This window comes from Dermacentor andersoni, chromosome 5 (genome assembly GCF_023375885.2).
Source record: "Dermacentor andersoni chromosome 5, qqDerAnde1_hic_scaffold, whole genome shotgun sequence".
In the NCBI taxonomy this organism is placed as follows: domain Eukaryota; kingdom Metazoa; phylum Arthropoda; class Arachnida; order Ixodida; family Ixodidae; genus Dermacentor; species Dermacentor andersoni.
In genome coordinates, this window is record NC_092818.1 from 202,509,862 (window position 1) to 202,530,643 (window position 20,782).

Consider the following 20,782-nt stretch of genomic DNA (forward strand, 5'->3'; position numbering starts at 1 on the left):
GGTAGGGCAAGCAAAGGACCAAAGGGCACGTGAAATGTGGGAAGCTTCCTTATTAGCAAGACACGGCCCAGATAGGTGCGTCAGCGAACCGTCAGTGTATCTTTTCAAAAAAGAGCTTGATTTTTTGGTGTAGATAGGGGCTTGGCGAGGGTGTCTTCCATGATCACACGGTTATGATCGGGCTTGGGCATGCGCATGGTTCGAAGAGGCAGCATTGTGTGGTTTCAATAAACCAGTTCTTAGTCCGCGTTCGTCCTGTCTTCTTCTATCTCCGTGTCTCGACCCCAGCGCAGTTTAAGTTCACAAGGTAATGTTGTTTGCTGTAACTTGGAGCAAGTCAGACTATTTTTTTTGTATTTTGCTTAATTATGGAATCAGGCGAAATAGAGAAAATATATACAGCGAGTCGGGCCAAGTGAGCGACCAAACGAGTTCGGTCAACCTGCTTGAAGGGATACGCTTACTGGCCCAACACGCTTGGCACGATAGATGTAAGCGTGCTCGTGTCGAAGTGGGTCAGCTTCACTTTAACTTGACTCACTGGAGTCAAGTTCATCTAAATAAGGTTTCTGTATGGTTGGGGACATGGGCTCTACATATGTGCCGCTCATCCTCCTGGTCAAAAATTGGCCCTCTGGATGGTGATATAATGTTCACTCACTTTCCACTTGACTCTACTGATGCTCTTTCTGCTTGTTCACTGCACCATGATAATAAGCAGATGTTACGGCTACACTTGAGAGCGCTTAAAAATAAATACAAACAGCTGCGTTACGCAGGCGTGCCCCAGTAACAGTCGTGTCTATATCTAACACTCCGCGCTCTCTTTATGTGAATCGGCCAAGGTAGATAATCGATACTGCGTGCTATGCGTATGGAATAAAGCATTTATGAAGCGTTTATTACGGGAATACGCCGAGCATGCACTTAGCTATTGAGTAGACGTCAAATATTCAGTGACTGTCGTGGGAAACAGCTTTCATGGTTTTCGTTCTCTTTTAAAGTGGGTGTTTTCTACGGACAGCAGTTCGTACAAGCGCGAGATATTTCTCCTAGTGCTTCATCCACGGCGCTCAAATGCTCCTTCTTAAGAAATTCAGTTGATGTTCAATCTTGAAAAAAAAAAAAAAAGGAAACGATGCCGACCGGCGAGAACGTCAGGAGCACCCCCTTCAGGCTATTTGGGAGGGTTACGTAGGAGGGGGCAGGGGATTGAGCGGTTCTATACGGTTGTACAATTACGGCAATAAACATTTCGATCCTGGCCTTCAAATGGCGCTTCCTTTGGCGGCAATAACAGCGGTTCGGCACGATGTGGCAAAGAAATGGGTCTACGTGACTTTCTAAAAGTGGTTCCGCGACGTGGACCAGATTGCTTTTTTTTGTTTGTGAGCCCGCGGTGTTATGTGACTGCATTTTCATTTCTGTGTTGGCTGCGTCAGGTCGCAGACTGCGTGGGTGAGAAATAGTAAAGGTGGATACATGTGAAGGACCAAACTACGGGCCGGTCAGTCATGCGATGGGCAAGCAGCATGTGGTGGAACATCAGGCAGCACCATGCAAAAAAAAAAAAAAAAAAATGCGGCAGAACACCTCTCAGAATGCATATCATATTGACCGCAAATAAAGACGGGGAAAGCGGTACTTGCGCTCAGTATGATATGCAGTAGACACCAACTAGGCCAAACTGAAGTTCCTTTAAAAGATCTCAGGATGACTGCCGACGATAATGCGTTAGCATTGAATCTATCTAGCGACACAAGGTACTGCCCCCGTCAAAACGAGGTATGCATGAGGTGCTCCTCTTTCGCGCTTTCCTAGGAACACATGGCGCCGTCTAGCGCCGCCATCGCGAAGCCTGCACGTAGCTTTCGATATGGATGGCACCTGAAAAACGCGCCATGTAGAAACCGGGCTCCTAGCGCTTCTTTGCAGCGAAGCTCTTCACGCCGAGCCCCCGTATGCATCATCCTCATGCATCGCCAAGGCAGGTACCCCGGGAAAGCGTGTGGTGACGGCTCTGCAGCAATGGAGACGGGTAGGGGAGAGGGGGAAAGATTGGCGACAGCGATGCAGGAATGGAGATGGGTAGCGGGAGGGAGAAAGAATGTGGCGATGGCGCCTGCGCATGTGGCCTGCGCTTCTGTGGCGTTTAAGGTGCCGGTGCGGCTGCAGCAACGGTTGCGACAGATGCATGGGAGATGCGGAGACCGTGGTGGCGCTTGTGTCGGCGTAATGTGGTGCCGTATGAAAAAAAAAATGACTTCATAATGTGTGCAGCTCACCTATTCAGCCCATGCATGCAGCCGAAACAACTTCTTTGGTAATCCGTCCCAATATGAATGTTGCGGCCCCACCAATTCTTCTGGACATGCTGCGCCATCTAGCGGCACTGCCGCGAAATGCGTGCGTGGCCTCTGAGACAAGTGTTGCGCGCCGTTGCCTGCGAACGCTGAGAATGGTTCACTGGCTCGCCGCAGACTTGGTGGCACATAGTCAGTCATCCAAGCTAGCAAGAGGTTCATTGAAAATTGGCTCATACCTAGTGCATTCATGGCGCAATTCGCTAAAGCGTTGGGGTTAAAGGCATTCATTGAAAATTGGCACATACCTTTAATTGTCAAATAGTTTATTCAGACAACGTGTGGTACAGTTGCCTAGGGTGCAGAACAAAGGCAAGTGGTTGCCTGACAAGGAGTCTGTGCCCTTGCTCCCATTCGAGAGCACAAGACATTCAGCGCATAAAATAAACACTAAACGAGATGGAAATACAGAGTGGTTGGTAACATTGAAACGAGAGTTATTTCATATTGAATATTTATGTACAATTGGGAAAAAAATGCTGTAAGAAACAACAGAAAAAACAAAACAAAAGGAGTGGTTATGCATGCGTTGATGGCGCAGCTCGCTAAAGCGTTCGCGTTAAAGGCGTTCATTGAAAAGCGACACATACCTAGTGCGTTCACGGCGCATCTCGCTTAAGCGTTGGCGTTACATGCGTTCATTGAAAAGCGGCACATACGTGCATTTGGCAGCAGCGGCAGCGGAATACAGACGGCCATCTAACGTGGCTCTGCAACCTTCTAAAGATTTTAACACGAAAGCTTTAGTGGCCGCGCACTTGCGATTTCGCCGTGGCCGCGTTACGAGGAGGCACATGACGTCACACCGCGTTCCTACATCACGTTCCTCGTCACACCGCGTTCCTCGTCGTTGCGCTCGGCTCCGCTCGCTTCGCCAGCTGCGTCGCATGCCTGATAACATGTCGGAGGATTGAAAAGGAGAGCTCGCGTGCGCCGCAACCCCAGTAGAGGCTAACCATGCTATGCCTTAGCTTTCGCTACGTATATCCTGGCATAGCCGAGCTAGCCACTGCCATTTTTTTTTCTCTGCTGCACGCCTACCGGCTTGGGGGCATCTTTTCGATCTGAAGACAGGGTTGCCGGACCACTTGGATGGAAGGAGCATGCGCACGATAATCTGCTACTCTTCGTGCCTAAAGACTGTTTCATCTACCTGGCGCCTGGCTTATCCTTCACCGTGAATCACGTGCATCCTGCAGACACGTCCAGAAAGGTCTCTTTTTACTGCTACTTAATGCGTTGCGCTGTGGTTTCCTGATCATTTGGCAGCAGCGGCAGCGGAATACATAAGGCCATCTAGCGTGGTTCTGCAACCTTTTACAGGTTTGTGCTTCTTACACATGGTCTTTTTCTGTTAATTGTGTACACGTTCGGTCGTACTTTTCTTGTTGTTGTTGCTGCTGCTGCCATTGAACACTCTCGGTGATTAAAACTTGTGCCTTAATTTCTTGTATTTATATAATCACTGATTGCTATCCGTCGTCATGGGTCATTCAAGTGACTCGGAGTGTGGCAAGTGTCACTGCCTTTAAGGACGATGACCAATTTATGGAATGCTCTGAGTGTTCAGCCTATTATCATACTGGAACTGCATGCTCCGGAGTTTCTGAGAGCACGTACCGATCTAAAGGGGAAGTCTTAGCGATGCTGGTCATGTCGTAGGGGCAAAGCAGGACAGAGCTCGTCTGAGCGGAAGGAAACTGATGGCAAAATAGCCACGATGCTGGTCGAGATGAGCAGGAAACTTGATAAATTACTGCCCCTCAAGCAAACGGTAAACGATATTGAGGAATCGGTGAGTCTGTTATCAATCAAGTATGACGAAATTCTTGAGAGCTTTGCGAAGCATGACAATGAACTAAAGGCGCTCAAGAACAACGTTTGTAAACTAGAGGAGCAAAACATGAGCGCAGAATTGCTTTCGGTGCGCTCCTCAGTAAATGAACTTGAGTACCACAGCAGAAAACTAAATATTGAGGTTCCCGGTGTTAAACAAGACAACAACGAGTGTCTTATAGATAAAATGTATGTCATTGCATCAAAACTGCAACTTGCCCCTTTGACTGAACAAACTGTTACCTCGATTCACCGGCTTAGACCAGAGGCGACAGGCTTCCCGGCATTATCATACGCTTTTCGAACCATTCAACAAGGGAACAATGGCTGAACAAAAAGAGGGTTTTGTCAGTTGCTCAGCATGGAATGTTTATTACGGGAAACCTGACTGCGCAATATCGAATGTTCCTAAAAGCTGCGAAAGAATGGGCGCGTGTAAATAATTTCCGTTTTGCATGGCACACGCTAGAAAAGTGTTTATAAGAAAGAGTGAGGGCGATCGCGCACACTTAATAAAGTCGCCTGCAGATTTGGATAAGATTGCTTTTTGAGCTTAGGAACGAAAGTAAGTTGTAGTTAAAATGATGATGTTGGCACAGTCGAACAAAATGTTTTCGCCGGATCTTCATGATAATGTGAGCTCACAAGACGGTGCATCGATTAATTGCATACGTATCAACTGCCAGTTGGGGAAAAATAAAAAGGATTAACTTGGCATTTTTTTCAGCAGCCTAAACTTTCGTGCTCATTTCATAATGCTTTCTGAAACGTGGTACAGTGATTGTAAGGTCCCCTGGTGTCTGCCAAAGTACGAGTGCTTTACACCATCAAGAATGAATTTGCGTGGTGGCGGGGTTAGCCTAATTGTGTGCGATTCATTTGATGTCAACTGTGTTCAAGAATTTTCTGGTGCTAACGACGACTACGAGGTATTGCCTGTGTTACGTGCGCGCACTCTTCATTCTGTTGTCTACGGACCATCGCGAGGCTATCTCCAAGGGTTTTGTCTCTTTTTCGAGAAATTGTTAAAATACATTGTTGAATTACAGTATCAACTGATTTGTGGTGGCGATTTCAATATAAACATTGTGGTTGACTACAATATCACACATGATCTTGAATTGCTTTTAAAAACGGATGGGTGTTCCAATGTTATCAATACTCCTACCAGAATTGCCTGCGCTACGCCCACACGCCTTGACTTGTTTATTACTAACTACGGATCAAACAGTGTTAAATGTAGTACTATTTCATACAGCTTGAGTGATCACACGCCGGTGTTCCTCACTGTCAAACGGAAAGATAAAAGATCCACAGAACGAGTTTGCTTCTCGCAAATTATAACTGAAGAACGGCTAGTGCGTTTTCGCGATGACTTACGTCACGTAGTCTGGGACAGTGTTATTGCTGCTACAGGTGCTGATCGCGCTTACGGTGCTTTTCTGGAAGCGTTCATCTCTTGTTATGATAAACATTTTCCTTCCTGTCCTAAAGTATCCGCTCCATCAAAGATACGTAAGCCCTGGGTAACTATTCAATTCTTTTGCGGTCTTTAAAGATAGCGGTGTGTGTAAACAACATAGTAAAATATTACCAACCTTTCAATGCCTCCCTGTTTCGCTCTCCTTCTCGACTCGCGAGAAACCTCACACATAGTAACTTTAATCTGCCACCGAATAATAACATCTACAGTGAAAGATTGGTGCAGTTTTCAGGAGCCAAGGTTTGGAATGCTTTACCCCCAGAAATAAAACAGTCCCACGAAACAAATAAAGCATTAAGAACATACTTTTTGGGCCTTATTTGATCTATGTGACAGTCGTTCGCGGTTTGTGTTTGTTGTACAGTGTTGTTCATTACAGATCTTTATTCATTCTGCTGTAAAATGCATATTATTTTATTTTCTCCTCATTGTATGCTGTACTTTGGTCTTTCGCCGTGATGTTGGGCTTTCTATTTTACATAAGTTCTGTGTCATTGCCATCGTGTATTTTTGTTTCTGAACCCCACACTAGCCTCTGGTTATGGGTTCAGTCAGTGTTTGATGATTTGTATGGCAAGAGTAGAAATTAAAAGAAATGAAATGAAATGAAAAATGAAAAAAATATCTAAAAAGATGGAAGAAATGGCAAGGTTATTCAATAAATTCCTCACATCTCGGGATCCTGATGATTTAAGAGTGTTTCAATAATTTCGCAATGGATTTCGCAAAACCTCATTTTATAAGCAATCCTTCGTATCATGCAGCTATGATAGCAATAAGATATGACATTGGCTTAAGTCTTGGCTGAATAGAGTGCCCAATTCAGGGGCAGGGTTGCGTATAATTTCTGATGGAGCGGATATCAGAATCATGAAGCGGACATCAGTGGGGGCGGCAGCACGGCAGCGGCAATGGCGCATAACCACGCATGGCTTGTTTTACAGATTCTGCCGCTTATCGTCAGCAGTGCGGAGCCCAGTTCAGCAACGGTGGACGTCACCTGGATGAGCCAATTGGCTCGTGAAGCAGCAGTGACATCGGCAACGGAGAGCGGGCATATAAAGCCAACACTGCACTCGGCTACCTTCAGTGGGGGCGGCCGCACGGCAGCGGCAATGGCGCAAAACCACGCATGGCTTGTTTGACATGTTGGTTATTACTCTCATGTATCAAGACTACGGTCAAATTTCCTATGTCTATTGGTGCTGCCGCTCCCTGTGAAGTGTTTTGAAGTTTTGAGCATGTGTTGGTTAGATCTAAAGCTCTTGCTTTCCGGGGACGTAGAAACAAACCCTAGCCCAACTGTGGAAGAAATGCTGAAACAAATTTTGGATAAGCAAATTCATATGGACAACAGGCTTGCTAGTTTGGAAGAGAGCCTAGTTAAAATTACGAGCCAATGTGCTCGGGTGGAAATTCTAGAAATAACGATGGAATACGTTAAACGAACAGTAAAGTATCAACAACAGCGACTAACTGATTTAGAAGACCGGGCACGACGGCATACTGTTATTGTATTTGGTGTTCCCGAGACTGAAAACGACACGCGTGAAGACATCGAGCAGCAAGTTGTAAAAAAATATTTTTTCCGACAAACTTGGCGTCACGATTTCGTCAGTTGAAAGAATACACAGGCTTGGTCAAAAGAAACCATCACGCAATAGACCTGTTATCCTAAAATTGTAAGATTACAATGAAAAGGTGGCAATCTTTAAGAACTGCAAGAAACTCAAAGGAACGAAAATTAGTGTTTCTGACGCCTATTCGCCGGAAACAGTCGCAAAAAGAAGACTACTTTGGAAATCGGCTCAGACTGATAAGCGCGATGGCGCGAAGGTCGGTCTTGTTCACGATAAGCTTTTCGTCAATAGCATTGCTTACACATGGGACTTCGAGCCGAATGTGCGCATGAGACTGCGCAATGAACGACCACCTGCCACCGAAAAAGTTGACGGACGCGCAAGGCATCCTGAAATAAGGTTACTGAACATTAATGCGCGGAGCATAGTGAATATTTATTTATTTATTTAGAAATACTGCAGGCCTTAGAAGGCCCAGGCAGGAGGGGAAAGGTACATACAAAAAAAAAAAACGAAATATAATATTGACGAAAAAAAAAAGCTCCGGAAAAAATGTCAGCTTGAATAGGTAGAACAGCTTGAATACTTCTCATTGCTTCACGACGCAGAGCTCATTGCCATAACAGAAACGTGGTTGCACAGTGGCGTGAAGGACGATGAGAGTAATGTTTCGTTCGTTCTCTGTCCTCGCTTCACCGTTGGAACTTGAAGCTTCTCGGACGATGATCGGCAGTTGTTGATCAAACGCAGGCAGGAAGCGATGAGGTCAGATGTACAAGAAATATTTATAGTTGAACTTTTCTATATACATGGCAGGTAAAACAAATACATTACAAACTTGAACAATTGAGAAACGCAGTCTCACTCTTCGACGGTCTCAATGACTGTTAGAGCCCAGACTCGTTTTAACGTACATAGTACGGAGCCTCACTGATCTATCAGCAATCCTGATTTCAGCCAAGTCTGAGGGACAGCATGTCGTCCCGATTTTTATAGCCCAAATATACAAAGAAAAAAAGGCGGTAGGGCCGTTGGCCCGTCCCACAGGTTCAGTTGCCAATCAGAGTCAACCGTTTGTTAAGCCACAACCCTCAGGGATGGGCTTACTCTTAAAAATAAACATATTGAAAAACAAAGCTCTTTTCCTTCTTCCGCAAAACTCCGTTGCCCTCTCGTTTCTACGTAGTTAGTGACGGGCTCAGCAAAACACGCCAGGCCCGAACAAGTTATCGCTAGACCGCCTCAAATCCCAACGGCGTCTAGGCCGCAAATGTCTCGGAAGCAGGGGCATCGACACCACGTAGTGCCGCTGTACTCAAAGTTTGGCCGTGTGGGAGACGGATGGCCCTCCTTGTCCTTCAAACTTATTGTCTACAAGACAAAGTTCTCCGAGTGCGCGTTTACAAGACGCCGCCGTCCGAATGCACTCTTCACGTGTACACCGCACCCCTACAGCGTGCACTGTAAGCTGGCCTTCGACACCACACAGGCAGTCGCACCCAACAACAAGGCTGGCTATTGCATTCCGGACGCGTAGAAGAATAGATCCCTGCTCCGTATATGCGGCACGGGGTCAAGGTTGCTAAGCCCTTCTTAACCTCGGCGGCGCCTCCAATTAGTCAGGCACTCGGGCGCCAGGCCCACGATACCGTGTACAGCGGTCCCTTTCAAGGCAGGTCGGTGCGGCTCGTGTGACCGTCGGCGGACTGCCAACACCCTGCGCACAATACCGACCTCCCGGAATCGGCACTCGCCCTCCTGGCGCCTGCCGCGACGCGTCACTCACCACCGCGCGGTCCGTGACCCCACATAATACAGAAACGGTTGCCCCGCTGACATGGGGGGGGGGGGGGGGAGTGAACCCCCTCTCTATACACACAGCACGTGGCCGATTCGTGACACTTAAGAACACGAACAATCAGAGCGACCTTACAATGAGGTATTTCCAAGCACTTACAATGTAATCCGCAATGATAGAGCAACACGAGGCGGTGGCGTGGCTCTTCTAGTGAAGAAACCACTCAGATATGAAACTGTGCCATCCATAAACGGGCATGAAAGTGTGTGGTGCAAACTATTTCTTGGCAATACCATTTTGCTAATTGGCGTTATCTATAGAGCCCCCGGAAGCCCCGTTGAATTTTTCTATGCGCTTGACCAGCATTTAAATAACATAACGAATGCCAGAAGTAGAATTATTTTAACAGGGGATTTTAATTTACCAGGTGTCGATTGGGATGCGAGAATTACGGGGCCAGTGGAAAAGCCTAGCGCTGATATAATGTTCGAGATTATGCTTAAGCATAACTTTATTCAGGTAGTTCATGAGCCGACCAGGACACAGGGGCAAAATCAATCTACGCTGGATTTGTTATTTTAGACTAACTGATAATTTTATTGTAGTGTCGACATTGAGGAAGGCATATCAGATCATAAAACAGTAGTAGCAATTTTAAGTATAGGAAACACGCAATTAGAAAAAATTCCTCTGTATATGTGTATAATTATAATCGGGCTGACGACACGTCGGTTATCGACTACTTAGAACGTGCTCTTGATAATATGCCGGTTGATAATGACATAAATAGAGTTTAGAGATACATTGTTTCGGTTGTTCGCGCCTGTTTAGAAAAATATGTGCCCAAGAAAAACAAGCGCATAGGAAAACCCAGTCCATGTGTAACTAGAAACATTATTCATTTGAAGCGGCGACTGAATCGTGCACGTAAAAGGATGCCAAGGTGATGTGCAGAAATAGCCAGTCTCAGTACGCAAGTTGGAAAATAATGGAAAGACGCGAAGGCGGCATTTTTTTCAACAACCCTGGTGGATTATTTGCAAAACTCGCCTCAAAAATTCTGGAATTACTTATCTGGTTCTACGTGCAACATTAATGAAATTAAGGTAGACGGAAATGTCTGCGATAAAACAGCTTTGATCGCACAGGCTTTTAACAGTATGTTTAACTCTGTATTTACACCTGGCAGTAATAGGCACCCCATAAATGCGAGCGATGGTTTGTTGCTGTGTAAAGACAGAAATGATATTGTACTTTCTCGAGAAGGCATTCTAGCATTGTTGTTAAAACTGGATACCAAAAAATCTTGTGGCCCCGATGAGGTACCCAATGAGATTTTAAGGCGTTACTGTGATTGGATATCACATTTTTTGTCTAGAATTTTTGCAATGTCATTTCGTATCGGAGGTGTGCCAGAAGATTGGCTCCTTGCACGCATCATACCTATTTTTAAAGCGGGCAATAAGTTATTGGCGGAAAACTATCGGCCAATTTCCATTACATGCTCTGCGTGTAAAATGTTCGAACACATAATATCGAAACATCTGGTTGAATATATAGAAAATAACAACTTATTCTACAGTAAGCAGCATGGCTTTCGCCAGCGTCTGTCAACAGTGACTCAGCTTTTTGAGGTGTCTCATGCTTTCGGCGTCGCAATTAACAACGAACAAATTGATGTTATAGCAATTGATTTTTCGAAAGCTTTTGACCGGGTGTGTCACACAACTTATTGAGAAATTGTATAAACTTCGTGTTAATACGCAAATTGTGAAATGGATCCATGCGTACCTTACAAATAGAAAGCAATATGTTCAAATAGCAGGCGAAAGATCGTCCTCCTTACCTGTTTTACCTGGTGTGCCACAGGGTTACGTTTTAGGACCAATTTTGTTTCTGTTATATGTAATGGACATTGCTAATGACTTGCATCCTAACATTGAACTGCGTCTATTTGCGGATGATTGCCTTATTTATTGTCGCGTTAAGAATGTCCAGCATCAAGTGTTGTTGAACGAATGCTTGCAAAGAATTTATGACTGGTGTGTTACGTGGGACACGAAAATTAATTTCGATAAATCAGATTACATGACTGTATCTAACAAGAAAACCCCGTTGCTTTTTTCTTACAGAATAAATAATAGCCCACTTCAACATGTTACTAAGCTTAAGTATCTTGGCGTCACAATGACGCACAATTTGAATTGGAACGCACACATTGAAAACATTTGTGGTTCTGCTCAACGCAAACTCGGTCTGTTAAGGCGAAAGTTGAAAGATGCTACACCCGAGGTAAAGCTCAAGGCGTACAAAACAGTTGTACGGCCCACACTGGAATACGCATGTATCGTCTGGGATCCGCACCAAGTGGGCTTGATAAATAAACTGCAACGAATTCAAAGACTAGCCGCACGGTTTATCTTTAATGCTTATCAAAGGATGCAGTCTGTAACTGCGTTATTATCTCGTGCAGGTTTGCCCGAACTCGCAACGCGCAGAAAAATAGCCAGGTTGAAATTCTTGTACCAACTGTATAACAATAAATTCAATTTGGACTCCAGACTATACTCGCGTCCCCCTGGACGAGTGTCCCCACGTGCAGGTCACCCTCATGCTGTAATGCCCTATGTGCCGCGCGTTGATGCCTTCGAATTTTCCTGTCTTGTGAAAACTATAGTCGATCGGAACAAACTTGACGCAGATGTGTTTATTGAAACGCACACAACTGAATCATTTGAGCGTAAACTGTTATGTGTTTGCTGAATGCATTGTTTGTTTATTGCGGAACTGGTGTTACGTGTTTGTGGAAAATTCTTTTCCCCCACCCCTGTAACAGCCCGCAAGGGCTAACAGTATTGGAAATAAAAAATAAATAAATAAATAAATAAAAATATACCTGATGCGAAGTTGGCCGACTGTTTTAATAATTATGTCACTAATCTACCTAAATGCAATGTGAATGACAACGCATGCCGTTTCATTACAACGAACTGTGCGCATTCAATTCTTTTGCGTTCTACAAACACTTCAGAAGTAATTTTACTGTTCTCCGCACTAAATAATAGCAACTCCTGCGATGCTGATAGCGATAAAATCAAACCTGTGAGGCTTGTAATAGACATAATCGCATATTTATAATATCTGCCTTTCTACCAGCGTGTTCCCGTATAAAATGCAGATGGTAAAATAAAAGTAGTTGCACTGTTCAAGAAAGGGGGCCAATTGCGTTATCTAATTATAGACCCGTGTCTATTCTCCCTATCTTCTCGAAGTGTTCAGAAAAAATTATTTGTTGCAGAATACAAGACTTTCTGGACATGCACAACTTGATAATTAAGCATCAGTACGTTTCCCGGAAAAATATGTCAACACAGCTAGCTTTGCTTGAACAGAAAGAACTACTTCTAAATAATTTTGAGGAACGTTTGCTAACATTGGGAGAACTTGTCGACTTTTCAAAAGCCTTCGATTCTATAAATCATGACGTCTTGCTTAGTAAGTTAAACCACTATGGTATATGCGGCATTGGACTTGTCTTGATTACGTCGTATCTTGGTCATAGACAGCAGTTTGTACAAGTAAATAGCTTTAAATCTGAAGTTCGGTCGGTCAAGGTAGGTGTACTCCAGGGAAGTATTTTAGGGCCCTTCTTCTTAATATCTTTATTAACGATTTAGTAAATGTTGTTGTTGATACGTGTTACGTAATCTATGCTGATCTCACCACGTTATTCTTTTCATCTAACCGCTCTGCCGAATTGATTACAAGAGCTAATACAGTTTTGAATAAACTATACACATGGTCATTTGACAGCGGTTTGACTATAAATTCGCAAAAAACTAAGGTGGTGTTATTTCGCGCTAAGAACACGAAAATTACTCTAGAGAAAGATTTGCTAATGCATAATTCTAAAATTGAACTTGTACATTCAGTAAAATCGCTAGGTGTATTTTTTTATCATACTATGACCTGGCATAGCCATATAGGTTTTCTTGCTTGTAAGCTTTCACAAATCACTGGAATTTTTTATTCCTTGAACTATCTCCTCACTCTATTAAATGCTTAATATCTAATTCACTTTTTCTCAGCCATTTAAATTATGGTTGTCTTGTCTGGGCTAGCACTTCTGAAACAAATATCAACGGGCTGTACATATATATATATATATATATATATATATATATACACACTCCGAAAGAAGGCTCTTCGCGCTATTTGTAATAAATCATATATATATATATATATATATATATATATATATATATATATATATATATATATATATATATATATGGTCTGCCCTGAAAGTAATGTCAGTGAATTTATTCCGACGCGACTGTATGTCGGAGCGTGGTCTAACGGGTTGAAGCTGGTAGTGGCGGAACCCAGCTAAACAGCGCTCTGTCGCTCAGTGTGCTCCGAGCACCGGAGAGTATAGGACGGGCCTGTCCGTGAGAGTTGTTTTTTTATTCTTGTGCAAGTAAAAATGCAGCGCTCATTAGAACAAAGATTTGCGATCAAGTATTGCGTGAAACTTGGCAAGACCGCTGCAGAAACTGTTACTATGCATCAAGACTGCTTACAAAGAAAATGTCCTGTCAGATTGGCAATTTTTTTGGTGGCACAGGGCCTTTTTGGAAGGCCGGGAAGAGGTCGACGACGAGGACCGCGCCGGACGGCCGTCCACGAACACCACGGCTGACAATGTGACGCGAGTGAGGGAACTGTTGAACTCAGACCGACGATTAAGTGTTCGTTTAATGACCGACATGTTAAACATTCCGAAAATGCAAGTTCATGAAATCGTTACAAACGATATCGGCGTGCGGAAGGTGTGCGCAAAAATGGTTCCAAAAGTGCTCTCTGGCAACCAAAAGTCACGCCGCGTTGAAACGTGCCAAGAAAACTTCGACATGTGCAAACGTGATCGAACATTTTTTGACAGTGTCATTACAGGTGACGAGTCTTGAGTATTTGAATATGATCCCAAGACTAAAAGGCAATCATCTGAGTGGCACACACACTGGTCCCCTCGCCAGAGGAAAGCCAGGATGAGCAAATCAAAGATCAAGATCATGCTCATCGTTTTTTTTTTGACATTCATGGACTGCATGTTTGTCAGGAGTTTGTAGAACCTGGAACAACTGCGAACTCCAAATTTTATGTGGTAGTCCTTGAAAGACTGAAACGCAGGGTTCAACGCATCCGGCCGGACATCGCAGACAACTGGAAGTTGCACCACGATAATGCGCCGGCCCACAGTGCCTTCATCGTCACCAACTACCTGGTCAAAGCAGGGGTGCCAACGATCCCCCATCCCTTGTAAAGCTCGGATATGGCTCCCACCTACTTTTTTTATGTTTCCACGCCTCAAAACACCCCTGAAGGGCAAGCATTTTGGGACAGTCGACGGGATCAAAGCAGCTTGCACGGCGGCATTAAAGGCCATTCCGGAAGAGGACTACCACAAAGCACTAGAGAGCTGGATGTCTCTGTGGAGCCGATGTATCAACGCAAAAGGCGAGCAGTTTGAAGTTACTTAAACACTTAATTGTAGCGATAAATTCGATAAAAGATTTTTAATCACCTTACTGATATTACTTTCAGGACAGACCCTGTATAATGTTGATACTGTTGAGCAAGTGACATCTGTTGAATCTCAAGTAAGGAAGAGAAATAATATGTTCCAGCTTTATTTGCACTTAAAGTTGCCGATCTTGAAAATCGTATAGAAAGAAACAATATTATTATTCGTGGCTTTCATGAGACAGGAGATGAATGTTTGGCATATCTGTGTAAGAACGTCTCTAAAAGCTTTTTTTCAGGACAAGCTTAAGCTCACTATAAGTTATCTTGAAAGATTTATAGGATTGGATTGAAATGTTCAAATAGAACAATGGTGTAACTCAGTTGCTTGATTTTACATTTTACGGAAAAACTCTCAATTCTAAAGACCTGCGGCATGTATGTGGTAGATATGTCGCATACATACTGGTAGGTATGTGACAGAAAACTACTCACAATAACAACGCGGCATAAAAAAAATGATTGCGGGCGTGCACCAGTGATAACAGAGAATGTGATTATCAGGTATGAAACTTGTGTATGCTAAGCTATGTCAGCTAGTTAACTTTGTGCACCTGTAATGGGGCCGCGACTGGTAATGTTGTGTCTGAAATGCAAATAAATAATCTGTAGAACCTTCTTTTTGCCCGAAAATCTTGTACGTAAATAGTAGGAGCTTCATGCACAACGAACTTCAATCTCTTCAATTCACAATTAGCCTGACGTCATTGCGCTCACCGAATCACAGTTTCACGATGTTGTTTCTGATAATGAGTTGGTGCCTCCCCAGTTCAACGTACACAGGCGAGATAGGAATTCTTGGGGTGAGGTGTTGTACTGCTCTTTGGGAAAAGCCTAAAAGATGAACTCATTGCTGAGCCACCTGGAGTTGGTACCATGTGTTGTAAGTTGCTTAATAAAACCAGAGTTTACAAATAGGAGTATTTTAGGTTCAGTGAAAATAAAGCGTACGTTTCAGCTTTCACAAATAGGCAGATGAAGCGAATTCTGCACTAGTCACGGCAGATGGCACCTAACCAAAGAACATCCCCGCAACATTGCCGTCACACACATACTGGAAGCTCTTATCTGAAGTGGCGGCCATCCAGTTCTGGAGCAGTTGCGCCGGCTTTTCCAAGGGCTGTCTCTTGTCTCTTTCGCGAAGGGCACATGGGGCTTAAACATGTGCTTCAGCTCCAGATATACGGGTACAATAGAGAGTACTCTGCCTTTCTCTCGAGGGCTACTAGCATCAGCTGCGGGAATTCACCTACCCCTCTACCATATTTTTTTGTCACTTTAGCGCATTTGTGCTCTTTCTAGCTTACCTCTGCCTCGTGGTTCGGTGTGGACATTCAAGATCCTGTCACATGCACTGCAGGGACCGCAGAGTTGTTTGTGTTAGCGTGTTTGGGGGCTGCGCTCCACCGCCACCCTAACTTGGCGGCTTCTCACAACTCCAAGTGTTGTCTTCAACTGTCCCACACTTTGGTATTGGCATCGTTTAGTGTTCCGCTGTTTGCCGCGAAATTTTTCCGAAGAGGTGCTTTTGCAAAAGGAAGCCTGTAGCTCGCATTGTGGTAGATTCGCATTTGCAACTTCTGCGTCTCTAATGCAGCTTTAGGTAGAGAGCTGATATATATATATATATATATCGTGATTTTTTCTACCACCTTTGTTCAGCATGTGGAACGACTAAGGACTGAGCTCAACGCTATTAGTTCAGCGGGGCTGACGATAAAGGCACAAAAATGTCACCTCGGCTTCCATGAGCTCCTTTTCCTCGGCCATGTGATTACCTCCGAAGACATCCGTCCTGACCCTGAGAAAACCGCAGCAGTGGATAAGTTTCCTAGACCAACCGATAAAAAGGTCATTAGGCGATTCCTAGGACTTTGTGCCTACGACAGGCGGTTCGTCAAAAATTTTTCGGAGATTGCCGAGCCGTTAACGCGATTAACGAAAGAAGATGTGCTTTTCGTCTGGCTAAGTGAACAAGAAGATGCATTCAATGAGCTACGACGGCGACTCGGTCCACCACCCGGTCCACCCGGTCCTCGCGCACTTTAATGAGGAAACGGAAGCAGACATCCTTTTATGATTGGAGGTTCAATCCCATCGCTCGAGATCCGTTGTCAAGATTGGAGTCGGGCATGAATTAGAAGGTAGCTGGCCCATTCCGCCGTCCAACTTATCCACGCTGAGGACGTTTATGAAGGGAAGGACTGCTTCTCATCGAGAACGAGGAATATCGGTTTATTTACAATATTTATATCAGTCTAACATGACTGCTTGAGAAAGTACATCAGTCTAACATGACTGCTTGAGAGAGAGTGTCCTGAGCAGCCGCACAACAGCGGTTTATAGACACTCGGTCCTCCCCGGATACCCAGGTGACAGAAACAGCCGTCCAAGCACCGTAGGCGAGTTGACGAGGCACCGTAGGGGAGACGACGAGGCACCGTATGGGAAACGAGGCAGCGTAGGGGAGACGACCCGGCACCGTAGGGGCATTTATTCCCCGAGCTGCAGCGCGCCCGCCGGCCGCCCATTGTCTGGCGTCTTGGTCGGCGCGTGGGAAGGGGTCTCAGTAGACGTTCCCGCGGGCTCAGTAACAATAGTTGGTCCGCCGAGCCCGTTTCGTCACAATGGCGACTTCGTCAAACTCGGCTCCAGCGACGGAGGTTCGAGGACGCAAGTATTGTTGTTCACACACAGTCGACTTAGTCATGCCGTGGCTAGAGGTTTCCGGCGACGCTCCAGGAAAGTTGCCTCCACTGTCGCAAATGGCCGGCAAAACTTGCACTGCAGCTGGCCGTTCTTAACAGCGCCTCCATGGCCCGGAAACTCTCGACTGTCCAGCGCTGTCAACCGCTGGGCAGGAAGAGAACGGCTGGTGGCTAGGGGGTGATGCCTTGGCTCGCAGCGACTACTTGTGTAATGATGTCACCGCCCCAAAAGATCCAACAAGGACAGGCAACTGGAAAACGAACCCCACAACACGGCTCTGCGCCGAGATAACGTACCTTTGCTCTCACATTACACCCGCTAGGCTTCAAAGAAAACATAAGTGCAGAAAGAAAAAATGCTGCATTTCGCTATGCCAATTTTTGAAGCAATTTCGTGCTGACAAATTCAGAAATCATGGAGGGAATCGTGCTAAGTGAGAGGGGATCTTCTTGGCTTAACAAAATTAACACTAGTAACCCTAAAATTTTGGCGGGACCCTGAAACGCAGAATTCAAATTAGCCTGCTTAAGCCATCCGCATTGCTATGCAACTCTCCCTTTTTATATCTAACAGAGAAGTTGTACTCTTGGAGAGCGAGGCTCCATCGTAGCAAGCGGCTATTTTTGTGTGACATTTGATTGAGCCACGTCAGAGGACAGTGGTTGGTCTCCAAGATGAACTTCGCTCCTTACAAGTAACACGACAACTTCTGGGCGGCCCAAACTAAACAAGCGCATTCCTTCTCTGAAGCGCTGTAGGCTTCCTCTCTTACATTTAGTTTACGGCTGGCACAGAGGATAGGATGCTCCTCGTTATCGTTGTCGACCTGACTACGTATCACGCCCATACCTCTGTCGCTTGCGTCGCATTGACCTATGAATTCCTTTGTGTAGTCTGGCGCGCGAAGCACAGGACGAGAAACTAATAGCGTTTTCAAACTTTAGAAAGCGTTCTCTTTGTTCTTATCTCAGTGTACGCTACTCGGTGCTCTCTTTCGGAGGGCGTCCGTTAATGGACTTGTCATTTGCGAGTAATTCGGAATGTACCGTTGATAGTACCCCACAAGTCCCAAATATGAACGAAGGTCTGTTTTCGTGCGCGGCTGAGAAAATTCTCCAATCGTAGCTATTTTCAGCTCGGCCGGCCGTCTCATGCCTTGGCCGACAACATGGCCCAGATATGTAACCTGTGAACAACCAAACCTACACTTTTCCGGTTTCATCGTTAAGCCGGCTTCCCTCAACCGTGAGAACACCTGTTTGAGGTGCGATACGTGTTGTTCCCAGCTTTCCGAAAAAAATTGCTACATCATCAAGATAGGGCAAGGCGAACTCCTGCAAGTCTTTTAGGACAATATCCATTAACTTAGAGAAGCTAAACGGGGCGTTCTTCATCCCGAAGCTGAGTGCGAGAGGGCGAAAAGTGCCTACAGGTGAGATGAATGCGGCATAGCGGCTGGCACTTTCTGGAGGGGGAACTTGCCAGTACCCCAGCACGAGATCTATAGTGGAAATGTATTTATCAGCGCTAACTCTTTCAATTCGTTCTTCAATGTTGGGTATCGGGTACAGCTGATCCCTAGTGATGGCATTTAACTTTCTGTAGTCAACACACGGACGAGGGTCCTTGTTAGGGGTTTCTACCAGTATTAGCGGTGACGTGTAGTCACTCTCAGTAGGCTCAATAACTCCCAACTCTAGCATGCGCTGTATCTCTGCCTCCATAATCTCTCTCTGTCTTGGAGACACCCTGTAAGGCTTTGATCTTACGGGTTCGGTTGATGTCAGCTCTATTTAATGCGTTATTAGTTTGGTTCTACCCAGCCGATCGCTGAATCTGTCGAGATATTCCCCTAACACCTCTTTTAGCTCATCTAGCTGCTCGGGTCTTAGAGCGTGCGAGCTTACCGAATGTTTTACTGCTTCTTCTAGGCCGATTTCAGAGTTGGAGGTCGCCCTATACTCCTTAAACTTGGTACTAGTGGCATCCTGCTCTTTGATGGTATAGTTAACGACTCCCCTCCGCTCTATATACGGCTTCATCAAATTGCACTGATATATCCTCACCTCCTTCCTGCGACCGGGCATTTTCAGAGCATAGTTAGTATCTGAAAGTTTGTGCAACACTATAACGGGCCCGTCCTAGTGAACTTCAAGCTTGTTCTTTCTTGAAGGTTTGAGGATCATTACTTGTTCTCCGGCGTTAAACGTACGCAGCCTCGCATTCTTGTCGTAATAGAATTTGACGTTCTTTTGAGCTACTCCCATGTTCTTTCCGACTAGTTCTCGGGTTGCGCTTAGCCGTTCCAGCAAATTTAGCACGCATTCAACCACTGTTGGACTCTCTCCTCTTTCTTCCCACATCTCTCTTAACATTCTCAGTGGTGAACGGAGTATCCTCCCATACACTAGTTCTGCTGGCGGGAACCCTGTCGCTTCATGTGGAACCGTTCGCAAAGCAAACAAAGTTGCCGGCAGACAGTTCTTCCAGTCCTCCTTATGCTCATACAGAGCGCACGAATAACTCGCTTAAGCACCGAATGCCACCTCTCTACACTGTTTGACTGAGGGTGATAGACGGAACTGTGTATTAACTTTACCCCGCACTTTTGTAAGAATGTGGAAGTCAGTGCGCTGGTGAATACTGATCCTTCATCCGCCTGAATTTCGGCTGGAAACCCAACTCGTGCAAACACTGTCAAAAGCACGTCTACTACTTCGGTGGAACTAAGCTGTTTCAGAGGGATTGCTTCTGGAAACTTTGTAGCCGGACACAGCATGGTAAACAAGTACCTGTAACCCGAATTTGTTTGTGGTAGAAGCCCTACCGTGTCTATCACAAGTCGTCTGAAAGGTACCGTTATTAAGGACACTACCTTTAGTGGACCCTTCCCTGTCTCTCCTGGTTTACCCGAGCGCTGGCAGGCGTCGCATGATCTTACAGAGTTTTCTACGTCATTGAAACAACCAGGCCAGTAGTATTCCATAAGCAATCTTTCCTTTGATTTGTTTATGCCTAGGTGGGCGGACCACTCATTTCCATGACAGAAACTCAAAAGTTCCTCCCTGTACTTAGTAGGTACGACTCACTGATCTAAAATCCTACCCTTTCGATCTCTGTAGTGTCGATATAACAATCCTCCTCTCTCATGTATCGTCACGTTGCGCCTAGCAATTCCTTCTTTAACTGTGTGGTGTAATTGTGTGGTGTGTGGTGTGGTGTGGGACAGGCCGCCATTGGAATATGAACCTGGCAACGTTTAACGCTAGAACGTTATCTAGTGAGGCGAGTCTAGCAGTGCTATTGGAGGAATCCGAGAGCAGTAAATGGGATATAATAGGGCTCAGTGAAGTTAGGAAGCCAAAATAAGCATATACAGTGCTAAAAAGCGGGCACGTCCTGTGCTACCGGGGCTTAGCGGAGAGAC

The 20,782-nt window shown here is 45.2% G+C and overlaps 1 long non-coding RNA gene across 2 annotated transcripts in view; it reads left to right on the forward strand.

Annotated features, from left to right (window-relative positions):
* The first annotated feature begins 419 nt into the window (after window positions 1-419).
* Window positions 420-20,782, forward strand: part of LOC140218652 (uncharacterized) — a 119,172-nt gene continuing 98,809 nt past the window's right edge. The window contains exons 1-2 of one of the 2 annotated variants that reach the window (XR_011894875.1): window positions 420-3,576; window positions 6,627-6,830. This is a non-coding gene — a long non-coding RNA (uncharacterized lncRNA). The other variant, XR_011894876.1, reaches the window with a different exon arrangement.